General features: G+C 36.7%; 1 protein-coding gene across 2 annotated transcripts in view; it reads right to left on the reverse strand.

Annotated features, from left to right (window-relative positions):
• PRKG1 (protein kinase cGMP-dependent 1) overlaps window positions 1–12,160 on the reverse strand; it is a 1,179,082-nt gene that overhangs the window by 20,631 nt on the left and 1,146,291 nt on the right. The window lies entirely within an intron of this gene.

Here is a 12,160-nt window from a genome sequence, read left to right on the forward strand (position 1 = left end):
GATTCTCATTGTATTATTTCATTTCATTTCAGATAATGTGTTTGAGTATACTTTACAGTTTTTCTCCTTCAGTCAGAAAAGTAAAAATAAAAACGAATTCCTTCTCCAGTTTTACTTCGAGTGTGGAAAAAGTAGGACCATACGGTCCTATACGCTTTTCCTCTTTTTAGTCCTCGTCCACAAACATTTCTAGAGTTATTTAATTCAGTGATAGACCCTTGTCTCTGCTGAGACTGAAAATTTGTGTACTGTTATTTCTTCTTTTTATCTCACAGTCTTTCCCTTCCATTAAAAAAAAAAAAGATAGTAACAAGATTTCTTTCTAAAGACTTTGGAAACTACTTTTCTTTTCCTCTCAAATAGGCATGATGGCTTTAATCTTGTCTGACCATAAACCTTACTCCTTAGTTTTACTAACTGGGAGACCTAAGCTGAACCTTGATGTCCCCAATGCTTCCAAGCCTCTGTTACAGCCCCACATGACTCTCGGTGGCTCTGGAGAGAGCTTGGGTCCTCCAGATGACATTCCTCAGACAGGCTGCTGGTCTGTGTTCACTGTTTTACACAATATTTAAACAAGGTGACTTGCAAGGAAAAGAGAGATAACTGAGCTAATCACTTAATGGCAATATAAAAGCGTTACCATTGAGTGTTCTCAAACCACAGAATTCTCAAGATAATACCAAACAGCCCATGTTTTTCTGAACTAATGAAAGCCTTGGAGAAATAACATGATAAGCTGTTCCTGCTTTTCAGCTGAAGTGTGGCTGTCCCCTCTTTAGTTGTGAATTGTTTACTTTAGCTGCAGGGATAGTGCAGGGATAGTGAAGGTCTTAAGTGTCTTGCTCATGTACACATGGACAGACTGAATTCCATTGAGAGAACATTAATGTGGCAAGCTCTTTGGAAGAAAACACGAGGACACTTCAGATAAATAGGCCTCAGTCTGCTGCCAGCCTCTGAGAATCTATATGACAGGTTAGAGGGGAAAATGGATATTTGAAAATGCCTTAACCAGCTAAAGGCCCTCTACTCCATTTGTGAAACTCTTTGAGATGATAGATTAGTGTGATACAAATGAATTCAGCTATAGTTCATAGTAAAATACAAAAATGTGAAAACCCACTTCTAAAAGAGACATGACATGAAAAATGAGCTGTGTCAGAGTGCTAACACTCAGAGGAGAAGAAATCAGATCGAATTCCCTCTTTAGAGTCTGACCCAGGTAAATGAAGAGTAGATCACACACCTAATGTACAAATTATTCTCTTTAGAGATGGTAACACACATTTTTAACTGGTGCACAGGTTAGGAGGAAAGAACCCTGGCTTTCGGGTAACAGGTCTGGACTTAAATCCTGACTGCACTTAAGGCCTCTCTCAGTCCTCTTAGGCGGTTGAGTAACTGCTCTTGCTGAGGATAACGCCACCTACTGTATGGAGTTATTAGGACCTTAAATGAGAAAGTGCCACCGCATGGGCATTCAGTGATGGTCTCTACGTGTACCTTGGGTAGATCAAATGTTGTCTTTAAAACAAGGCCAGATCATGTCCCTTCTCTGTTCAAAACACTGCAGTGGCTTCCCATCTCACTCATGGTAAACACAAAGCTGTCACACAGTCCGACAAGGCCCTACATTATCTGAACCCCCATTCCCTGTAAGCCTCACTTGCTCCTTGCTCACTGTGCTCAGGTCACGCTGGCCATCTTGCTGCTCCTTGAGCATAACAGCAAGCTCTTGCTTCAGGCCATTTGCACATGCTGTTCTTCTGCCTGAATATTGTCTCACAGTTATCCTCAGGGCTTGCCCTCTCAGTTCCCTAAATTCTCTGCTCAAATGTTTCCTAATCAGAAAGTCTCTCCTCACACCAGTCTACATAAAAGAGTAATCACCTACTTCTCCCTTCCCTTTTTTAGTGTTCTCTATAGCTCTTATCACAAGCGAATGCACCAAATATTTATTCTGATTACTTGTTTAGTATCTGTCTCTTTTCACCAGTCTGTAAGCAACCCAAGACTGGGAATTTTTTTGTCCACTGTGCCTGACAAAGGATAAATGCTCATTAAATGTTTGTTGACAAAATGAATCAAAGAAAAAATGAAATAAGCCATGATGACTTATCACTGGCAAAGCCACAAAGAGAGCTAGTATCTCAGCTCCGTACTGTGTATCTCTGAGGTCAACAGGATAAAAACAAGGGAAGCTATAAATGACAAGTATGTAGCATTTGCTCTTTTTCTTCTTTCCAAAACTGCCATTATTCATAAAAAAGGAAGAAAAGATTTCTAAATGCTGATGCTTCACAGGAAGTATACATGACAAATAACTATGGGATACAGCTCTGAATTTTCAGTTGTTATATTTACAAGATGTTTTCTTAACCTTGCTTTTCCTTGAATGACTAAAATGTGATATTATTCCCAAAAAGCCTACTATATTAATAACATCATCTCTAGGATAATGTCACCTGGGTCTTGGGGACAGTTATCCATCTACATCTAAATACAAAATAAATTTATGAAGAGACAAAAAGAAATGTGTTCACTGATATGTTAACAATGGTTTTCTCTTAGGGAGATTTTTAGTTGATTTAGCTCTTTTTAACTTTTTTGAATCGCTCAATTTTCATACAATTAGCATATCTCACTTTTATGGTAAGTAAAAATAATGACTCTGGTCATGGAAAAAAAAAATTTAAGTCTCTTTTAAATCAGAATAGCTACTTATTATTGTCTGACTCTCTCAAAGGATCTGGTACAGTGGAAACCACTCTATTAGAATTCCATGTATGCAAAGACCTTGAGAAATTCTGTATAGGATAGCAACCTATTCAAGTTCGGGCTGAGCCACACTATTCATCTCCTTAAAGTACGTGCCATAATTTTTTCTTTCAATATAAACTCTCAGTGTAAGTTACAGCAATTTGTATTTCGAGAGCCTAAGCTATTATGCTTTATTATGAAAGTGTTTTCACAAAACTAATACATGAAAAATTTTAAGGTGAAATTTAGTGTGCTTTTTATCTGTCCTGTTGGTCAAATTAATTATACCAAGTCCACCTGTGCCAATTTGAGATGATGATGATTTTGTAGCAGGCCAGCTAGAGATACGACATAGATGCTGAGTGTAAACAGAGGAAGGCAAAAGAAGAGGAAAGGAATACATTTCTTCTGCTTGCTCAGGGATCCTTCCCAGCCTGGTTGGTTAGGCATGATTCCCAGGTTTGTCTTTGCAGACTATCCTAACCCCATCTAGATGTACAGGCTAATGCACTGGTTGAGAAGGTGAGCTTTGAAATTTGACTACCTTTGTTTAAATCTCAACCTTTTTTTTTTTTTTTGATTGTGATCTTGGACAAATTTCTGAAACTCTTTGTTTCCTCATCTGTAATATGTGGATAATTCTCTTAAGTTACCTGTGAACATGAAATAAAAGGGCCTATATATCAAACACAGTGTCTGGAACAGAGAACACATTCAGTTAGTTGCCTTTATTCTTTTGTGCTTCTTAGTTTAATGGTCTCTTCAGGCCAAAGCAATTTTCTTAAAATATGATCCACCACAGGATGAATGCCACTTTGTACCCATTCCTATTCCCACCCCATCCACTTCAGTTCTATCAAGGGAATAGTAGAGGTTTGAGAAGCTACATCTAAAAGATTGCTGGCCCTTGTACCATACTGGTTTCACTCTCAAGGTTTCTAGAAAGGAGACATGAATGAGAAAATGCTAATATTCAATATATTTCTTCTATGTTTTACAAGTAATGCTATGTGCTATATCAGAAATTAAAATTGGAAAAAGTTTCATTTACAGTAAAATGTTACTTCGGTGTGAATCACTGTGTTGCCATTTGAAGGAATATATCCTTGAGCAAAGTGAATCTTAATGTGGGAATTTTTGACAAAGATTTTGACACGTTCTTAACTATCAGGTTCTAGCTGGTGCCCAAATAATACTGACCTGAAGGTGAGAGGCAATGCCACCAGCATTTTAAAGAGCTTTGAAGACACAATTGCTGGCTGTATTTAAATACATGCTTTTTTTTATCTGAGGCAGGCACTTGCTTTATAAAGGCTTGTCTTCTGTTGGACCTAATTCTTTGCTCTTGCGAGGAAGGAGGGTTATGATCAGAGCAAGGTTAAAACTAGCTCAGTGCCAATGACTGGGAGCTGGTCCTTAGAATCTGTTTGTCCATTCATCTATTTAACTTGTTATTAACAGTTCATAGTTTATTTTGCACTGCAGATATCTTTTCATTATTTTGGAAGAAAATGAATTTCTGAACTATACTGTAATTAAAATGATTTATTAAATATAAGGTTTGAACTGTCAATATCACTTGGCCTATTATTATGCAAAATTCCTTTGTAAACTAGTTCAAATTACATTTCCATGCACAACGAGAAAGGGTGACTCACTTAGGTAAGCTAATACTATAGAACAAAGATGATGAAGTGAGCTTAGAAAAGCTTATACAGGAGGAGGTGGCCAAGATGGCAGAGTAGGAAGACCCTGAACTCACATCCTCTAACAGACACACCAAAATTATAACTACTTACAGAGGTACCATCTATGAGAATGACCTGGAGGCTAGCAGAAAAGATTTTCTACAACTAAAAACATAAAGAAGGAACTACCATGAGACAGGAGGGGGGGGGACAAAAACACAATATTGTCAGGACCCACACCCTTGGGTCAGCAACTCACAAATAGGAGGAATATCACAATCATAGAAGTCCTCTCCAAGGAGCGAGGGGTCCAAGTCCCATATTGGACTCCCTGGCCTGTGGGTCCTATACCTGCAATATGAGCCCCTACAATGTCTGGCTTTGAAAACCAGTGAGGTTTGTGTTTGGGAGAGCAGGAGGGCTTTAGGAAACAGAGACTTCACTCTTAAAGGGCATGCACAAAATCTCACACACTCCAAGTCCCAGTAGTTTGAAAGGACCCTGGATCAGACCCACTTACTAATCTTAGGTAGCCTCTGGAGAGGCAGGGGGCAAGTAGGAGCACCCTTGGTGATGAAGACACTGGCAGCAGCCATTTTAGGGGGCTCGTTCTACCATGTGGACACAGGCGCTGGCAAGTGCAACTTTGGAATCCCCTCTCTATCCTGTTAGTGCTGGGTACTTGGCACCAGACTCAGGCTGGCACCTGCCCCAAGATGCACCCTGCCTCTCTGGCCCAGGTCATGCATACTGCTGTGTGGAGACTCAGCCCCACCACCAGTGGGACTAGCACCAGCTATGCAGGAAGCCTACCCTCCAGTGGGGCCTGCAGCCACTGCATGACGTATAGTCTTGGAGCCAACTGGCCTGGGTGGGGCAAGCCTGCTTACCAGCGCACCCACAGTAGTCAGCCCTACAACAACAGGAGTGTGCAAGTGGCCCACAGAGGGGCCTCCCCTAGAGCATACAGCTCTGCTAACCAGAGGGGAGTGTACTGCTGGGACCCATAGGCTATCTCCCACATAAGGACACTTCTCCAAGATCAGAAAATATAATCAACATACCTAATACACAGAAATAAAACCAGAGACTTAGGCAAAATAAGGAGAAAGAGGGATATGTTCTGAACAAAGGAACAAGACAAAACCTGAGAAAAAGAACTAAACGAAGCGCAGATAAGCACTCTACCCAGTAAAGAGTTCAAGATAATGTTCATAAAAATGCCCACTGAGCTTTGGAGAAGAATGGCTAAACACAGAATTTCAACAAAGAGTTAGAAGATATAAAGAGAACAAAACAGAGCTGAAGAACACATTAAGTGAAATGAAAAATACACTAGAAAGAATCAAAAGTAGATTAGATGATACGGAGGAATGGATAAGTGATCTAAAAGACAGAGTAGTGGAAATCACCCAAGCTGAACAGAAAAATGAAAAAAAGGATTAAAAAAAATAAGGATAGTTTGAGGCCTCTGAGACAACATTGAGTGTACTAACATTCACATTATAGGAGTCCCAAAAGCAGAAGAGAGAAAGGGACAGAGGACTTACTTGAAGAGATAATAGTCAAAAATATCCCCAACTTAGGGAAGGAGACACATCCAGGTTCAGAAAGCAGAGAGTCCCAAACAAGATCCACCCAAAGAGGTCCACACCAAGACACATTATAGTTAAAATGGCAAAAACTAAAGATAAAGAGAGAATCTTAAAAGCATCAAGAAAAAAGAAAATAATTATGTACAAGAGAAATCCCATAAGGTATCAACTGACTTTTGAGCAGAAACTTTGCAGTCTAAAAGGGAGTGGCACAATATATTTAAAGTGATGAAAGGAAAAAAACCTACAACCAGGAATACTCTACCCAGCAAGGTTATCATTCAGATTTGAAAGAGATAAAGAGTTTTACAGACAAGCAAAACCTAAGAGTTCAGCACCACAAAAACCAGCTTTACAAGAAATGTTAAAGGAACTTCTCTAGGCAGTAAAGGCCATAATTAGAAATATAACAATTATAAAAAGAAAAAATCTCACTGGTAAAGGCAATAGATCAACTACTTACAAAGTCAGCAGGAAGGTTAAAAGACAAAAGTAGTAAAATTATCTATATTCACAGTAAGTAGTTAAGGGATACACACAAAAAAGATACAAAACATGACGTCAAAAAAATTAAACAGGAGAGGGGAAGTAAAAATGTAGAGTTGTTAGAATGTGCTTGACCTTGAGCTCATCAATGTAAAATATTACTATAATAATATATATGTTGTTATATATGAACCTCATGGGAGCCACAAAGCAAAAACCTGTAATAGATAAACACACAAAAAGAGAGAAAAAAATCCAAACATAACAGTAAAGATTCTCATCAAATCACAAGGAAAAAGAGCAAAAGAAGAAGAGAGGAACAAAAAAGAACTACAAAAAGAACCAGAAAACAATTAACAAAATGACAGTAAGTACATACCTATCAATAATTACATTAAATATAAATGTAATTATCAATAATTACATTAAATATTAAATATAAATGGACTAAATGCTCCAATCAAAAGGCATAGAATAGCTGAATGGATACAAAACCAAGATGCATTTATATGCTGCCTACAAAAGACTCACTTCAGATCTAAAGACACACACAGAATGAAAGGGAGTGGACTGAAAAAGATATTCCATACAAATGCAAATGAAAAGAAAGCCAGGGTAGCAATACTTAATATCAGACAAAATATACTTTAAAACAAAGACTATAACAAGAGACAAAGAAGGGCATTATGTAATGATCAAGGGATCAAGCCAAAAAGAAGATACAACAACTGCAAATATATATACACCCAACTTAGGAGCACCTAAATACATTAAGCAAATATTAACAGCTATAAAGGGAGAAATTGACAGTAATACAATAACAGAAGGGAACTTTAACACCCAATATATCAATGGACAGATCAGACAGAAAATCAGTAAGGAAACACTGGCCTTAAATGACACATTAAATCATATGGACTTAATATATACAACATTTCTTCCAAAAACAGCAAAATACATGTTCTTTTCAAGTGCACATGGAACAAATATCCAGGGTAGATTACATGCTAGGCCCCCATACAAGTCTCAATAAATTTAAGAAGACTGAAATCACATCAAGCATCTTTTCTAACCACAATGGTGTGAAACTATACGTTAACTGAAAGAAAATAACTGCAAGAAACACAAACATGTGGAGTCTAAAAAACATGCTACTAAACAACCATTGGGTCCCTAAAGAAATTAAAAAGGAAATCAAAAAATACCTGGAAACAAATAAGAATGGAAAAACAACAATCCAAAATCTATGGGATGCATAAAAGCACTTCTAGGGTAAAGTTTAAATTCATACAAGCCTACCTCAGGAAACAAGAAAAGTATCAAATAAAAACATGTAACCTTATACTGAAAGGAACTAGGAAAAGAAAAACAAACAAATCCAAAAGTTAGTAGAAGGAAAAAAAAAAAAACATATGAGAGCAGAAATAAATAGAGACAAAAAAAAAACTATCAATGAAACTAAGAGCTGGTTCTTTTAAAACATAAACTGTTAGCAAGACTTATCAAGTTAAAAAGAGAACCCAAAAATAAAATCAGAAATTAAAGAGGAGAAGTTACAATCAACACTGCAGAAACACAAAGGATCATAAGAGATTACTATGAACAATTATATGGTAATAAAATGGACAACCTAGTAGAAATGGATAAATCCCTAGAAAGATACAATATCCCCAAACTGAATCAGGAAGAAATAGAAAATATGATCAAACAATACCAGTAATGAAACTGAATCAATAATAATAGTAGTAGTAGTAATAATAATAGTAGTAGTAATAATAATAATAGTAGTAATAGTAGTAGTAATAATAATAATATTATAATAAAAAATAACTCCCAACAAACATGAGTCCAGGACCAGATGGCTTTAGAGGTGAATTCTAGAAGACATTTGAATAAGACTTAATAACTATATTTTTCAAACTACTGCCGAAAATTAAAGAGGAAAAAAATGTTTTGGAACTCATTCTACCAGGCCACCATCACCCTGATACCAAAACCAGAAAAAGATACCACAGTAAAAGAAAATTACAGGCCAAATATCACTGGTGAATGTAGATGCAAAAACCCTCAACAAAAATATTAGCAAACCAAACTCAGCAATACATTAAAATGATCATAAACCATTATCAAATGGGATTGATCCCAAGGATGCAAGGGTGGTTAATGTCTGCAAGTCAATCAATATGATACTCCGCGTTAACAAATTGAAAAATATCGTCTCAATAGACGCAAAAAAAATCTTGTGACAAAATTCAACATTGATTTATAATGAAAACTCTCAGTAAAGTGGGAATAGTGGAAGAATACCACAATATAATAAAGGCCATACATGACATAGCGACAGCCAACATCATATCCAACAGTGAGACGCTAAAAGCATTTTCTTTAAGGTTAGGAATAAGACAAGGATGCCCACTCTCACCACTTTTATTAAACATAGTACTGAAAGTCCTAGCTACAGCAATCAGGCAAGAAAAAGGAATCCAAATGGGAAAGAAGCAGTAAAACTGTCACTGTTTGCAGATGAGATGATATTATATATAGAAAATCCTAAAGACATCACCAAAAAAACTATTAAAACTTATAAATGGATTTGGTAAAGTTTCACAATACAAAATTAATATACAGGAATCTGTTGGATTTCTATACACTGTCTGATAGTTCAGATATCAGAACTATCAGAAAGATAAATTAAGAAAACAATCCCATTTATAACTGCATCGAAAGAATACCTAGGAATAAATCTAACCAAATAGGTAAATAATTGTACCCTGAAAACTAGAAGACATTGATGAAAGAAATTGAAAATGACAAAAACAATTAGAAAGCTATTCCATGCTCATGAATTGGAAGAATCAATGTTGTTAAAATAACCGTACTACCCAAGGCAATCTACAGGTTCAATGCAATCCCTAGCAAAAGGCATTTTTCACAGAACTAGAACAAACAATACTAAAATTTGTATGGAAACAAAAAAGACCCTGAGTAACCAAGGCAATCTTGAGAAAGAAGAACAAATTTGCAGGGGTGGGGTGGGGATCATGCTGATTTCAAACTATACTGCAAAGCTACAGTAATCAAAACAGTAGGTACTGGCACAAAAACAGACACAGAGATCAATGGAACAGAATAGAATGTCCAGAAATGAACCCACACTTATATGGTCAATTGATCTACAACAAAAGAAGCAAGGATATACACTGGGGAAAAGATAGGCTTTCCAATAAATGGTTCTGGAAAAAACTAAACAGCTACATGCAAAATAATCAAACTGACAACTTTCTCATACCATATACAAAAAATAAACTCAAAATGGATTAAAGACTTAAATATGAGTCCTGGAACTATAAAACTCCTAGAAGAAAATATAGGGAGTAGGCTCTTTGACATCAGTGTTAGCAATATATTTCTCAATATGTCTCCTCAGGGAATGGAAACAAAAGCAAAAATAAACAAATTGGCTATACCAAACCAAAAATCTGTTGCACAGTGAAGGAAACTATCAACAAAGCAAAAAGTTGGCCTATTGAATGGGAGAAATATTTGCAAACATCACATTAATAAGGAGTTAATATCCAAAATATACAAAGAAACCATATAACTCAACATCAAAAAAAACCCAAACAATGTAATTAAAAAATAGGCAGAGGAACTGAATAGACATTTGTCCAAAGAAGACATACAGATGGCCAACAGACACTTGAAAAGATGCTCAACATCACTAATCATCAAGGAGATGCAAGTCAAAACCACAATGAAAATCCACCTCACACCTCTCAGAATGGCTATCATCAAAGATGCAACAAATAACAAATGTTGGTGAGGATGTGGAGAAAAGGGAACCCTCATGCACTGTTGGTGGGCTTGTAAATTGGTATATATAGCTGCTGTGGAAAGAGTATGGAGGTTCCTATAAAAAATTAAAAATAGAACTGCCATATGATCCAGCAATTTCACTTCTGGGTATTTACTCAAAAAACCCCAAAACACTAATTCCAAAAGATATGTACATCCCAGTGTTCATAGCAGCATTATGTACAATAGCCAAGATATGGAAGCAACCTAAGTGCCCATCAATAGACAAATGGATAAAGAAGATGTGGTGTGTGTGTTTTATATAAAATAAAATATTACTCAGCCATAAAAAAATGAAATCTTGCCATTTGCAACAAAACGGATGGATCTAGAGGGTAGTATGCTAAGTGAAATGTCAGACAGAGAAAGAGAAATACAATATGATCTCACTTATATGTGGAATCTAAAAGCAAACCAAACAAACAAAACTAAATGAAAAGAGACTCATAGACACAGAAAACAAATGTGTGGTTGCCAGAGGGGAAGTAAGTGGGGGTGGTAAAGTAGGTGAAGGGGATGAAGAGGTACAAACATCCAGTTATAAAATAAATAAGTCAGAGGGATGTAACATACAGCATAAGGAACATGGTCAATAATACTGTAATAACTGTATGGAGACAGATGCTTACTAGGCTTAACTGAGGTGGTCATTTCATAATGTATGCAAATATCAAATCACTATGTAGTACACCTGAAACTAACATAATATTTGTACATCAACTATATTTCAAGAAAAGAAAAGAAAAGCTTACACAGGAAACCTGGGTTCTAGTCCTAGGTCTTTCACTAATAGGTTTATGTTTAGTCATATAATCTTACTGGGCCTCAGGCCACCTCTCAGAAAATGAAGGGCCAAACTAAATTACATCTAAGGGTTGCTTCCAGCCGGAAGATTCTATGAACCTGAAATTTGACATAATAAATATGCATTGTGAAAGCATGTTAATTATATTTAACCTTATGGAAACAGCCCAACAAACCTGTGGCAATAGCTTGGGCCAAAGGATAAAGGGGGAATTACCCAAGTAACACAAAGGTGGCATAAGGAAGCATGACCCTGAGTTTACAGCACATGCATATTCTCCCGGGATGTGGAGGTTTTATTTGCTCTGTTCTCTCAAGCACAACACGTAAATGGGATCTGCTTCTTAACTGTTGTATTTTCTGTGTTACTAATTGTCAAAGAACATGCATTGGATAGAAATAGTAGTAGCTTTCCCAAGAAGAGCACTAAAACAGACTCCAAGGCATAAGGAAATCTAGGCAGAGTCATCCTAATTGTAATAGCTGGACAACAGCAAAATAGGAATGGCAAATATTTTCTCTAAACAAACCAGCACACAATTTAATCAGGCAATCCATGTTACATGGGATGGCATAAAATCATTTCTTTACTTTGGGCTGTCTTTAAACAGGGAGAAAATAGATTTCTAAGTAATCCAGGAACAATATGGCCATGGTCTGTATTGTAAAATTTAAGTAGCTCACATTTAATCCAAATTGAGGTAATTTACGGAATTCATAACAAGGCCTATAGTGAAAAGAAAAGTTCTATAAGTGAAGATGGAAAGAAGGAGGGAGGAAGGCAGGCAGGTGGGGCGGGGGGGAGGGAGGGAGGGAATAAAGGAAGGAAGGGAAGGAAAGAAAGAGAAAGAAAACCCTAGACTGAGAAAAATGTATAGGTCCTATTCTATAAGATAAACTGTGCCAAACTGTGGGAGTATGCTTTTCTCTACTCTGGTTACAGTTCTCAACCAGATTCACCAAAAGAGG

Source organism: Monodon monoceros, unplaced genomic scaffold (genome assembly GCF_005190385.1).
Source record: "Monodon monoceros isolate NGI ecotype Baffin Bay Population unplaced genomic scaffold, NGI_Narwhal_1 Super_Scaffold_4, whole genome shotgun sequence".
In the NCBI taxonomy this organism is placed as follows: Eukaryota; Metazoa; Chordata; class Mammalia; order Artiodactyla; family Monodontidae; genus Monodon; species Monodon monoceros.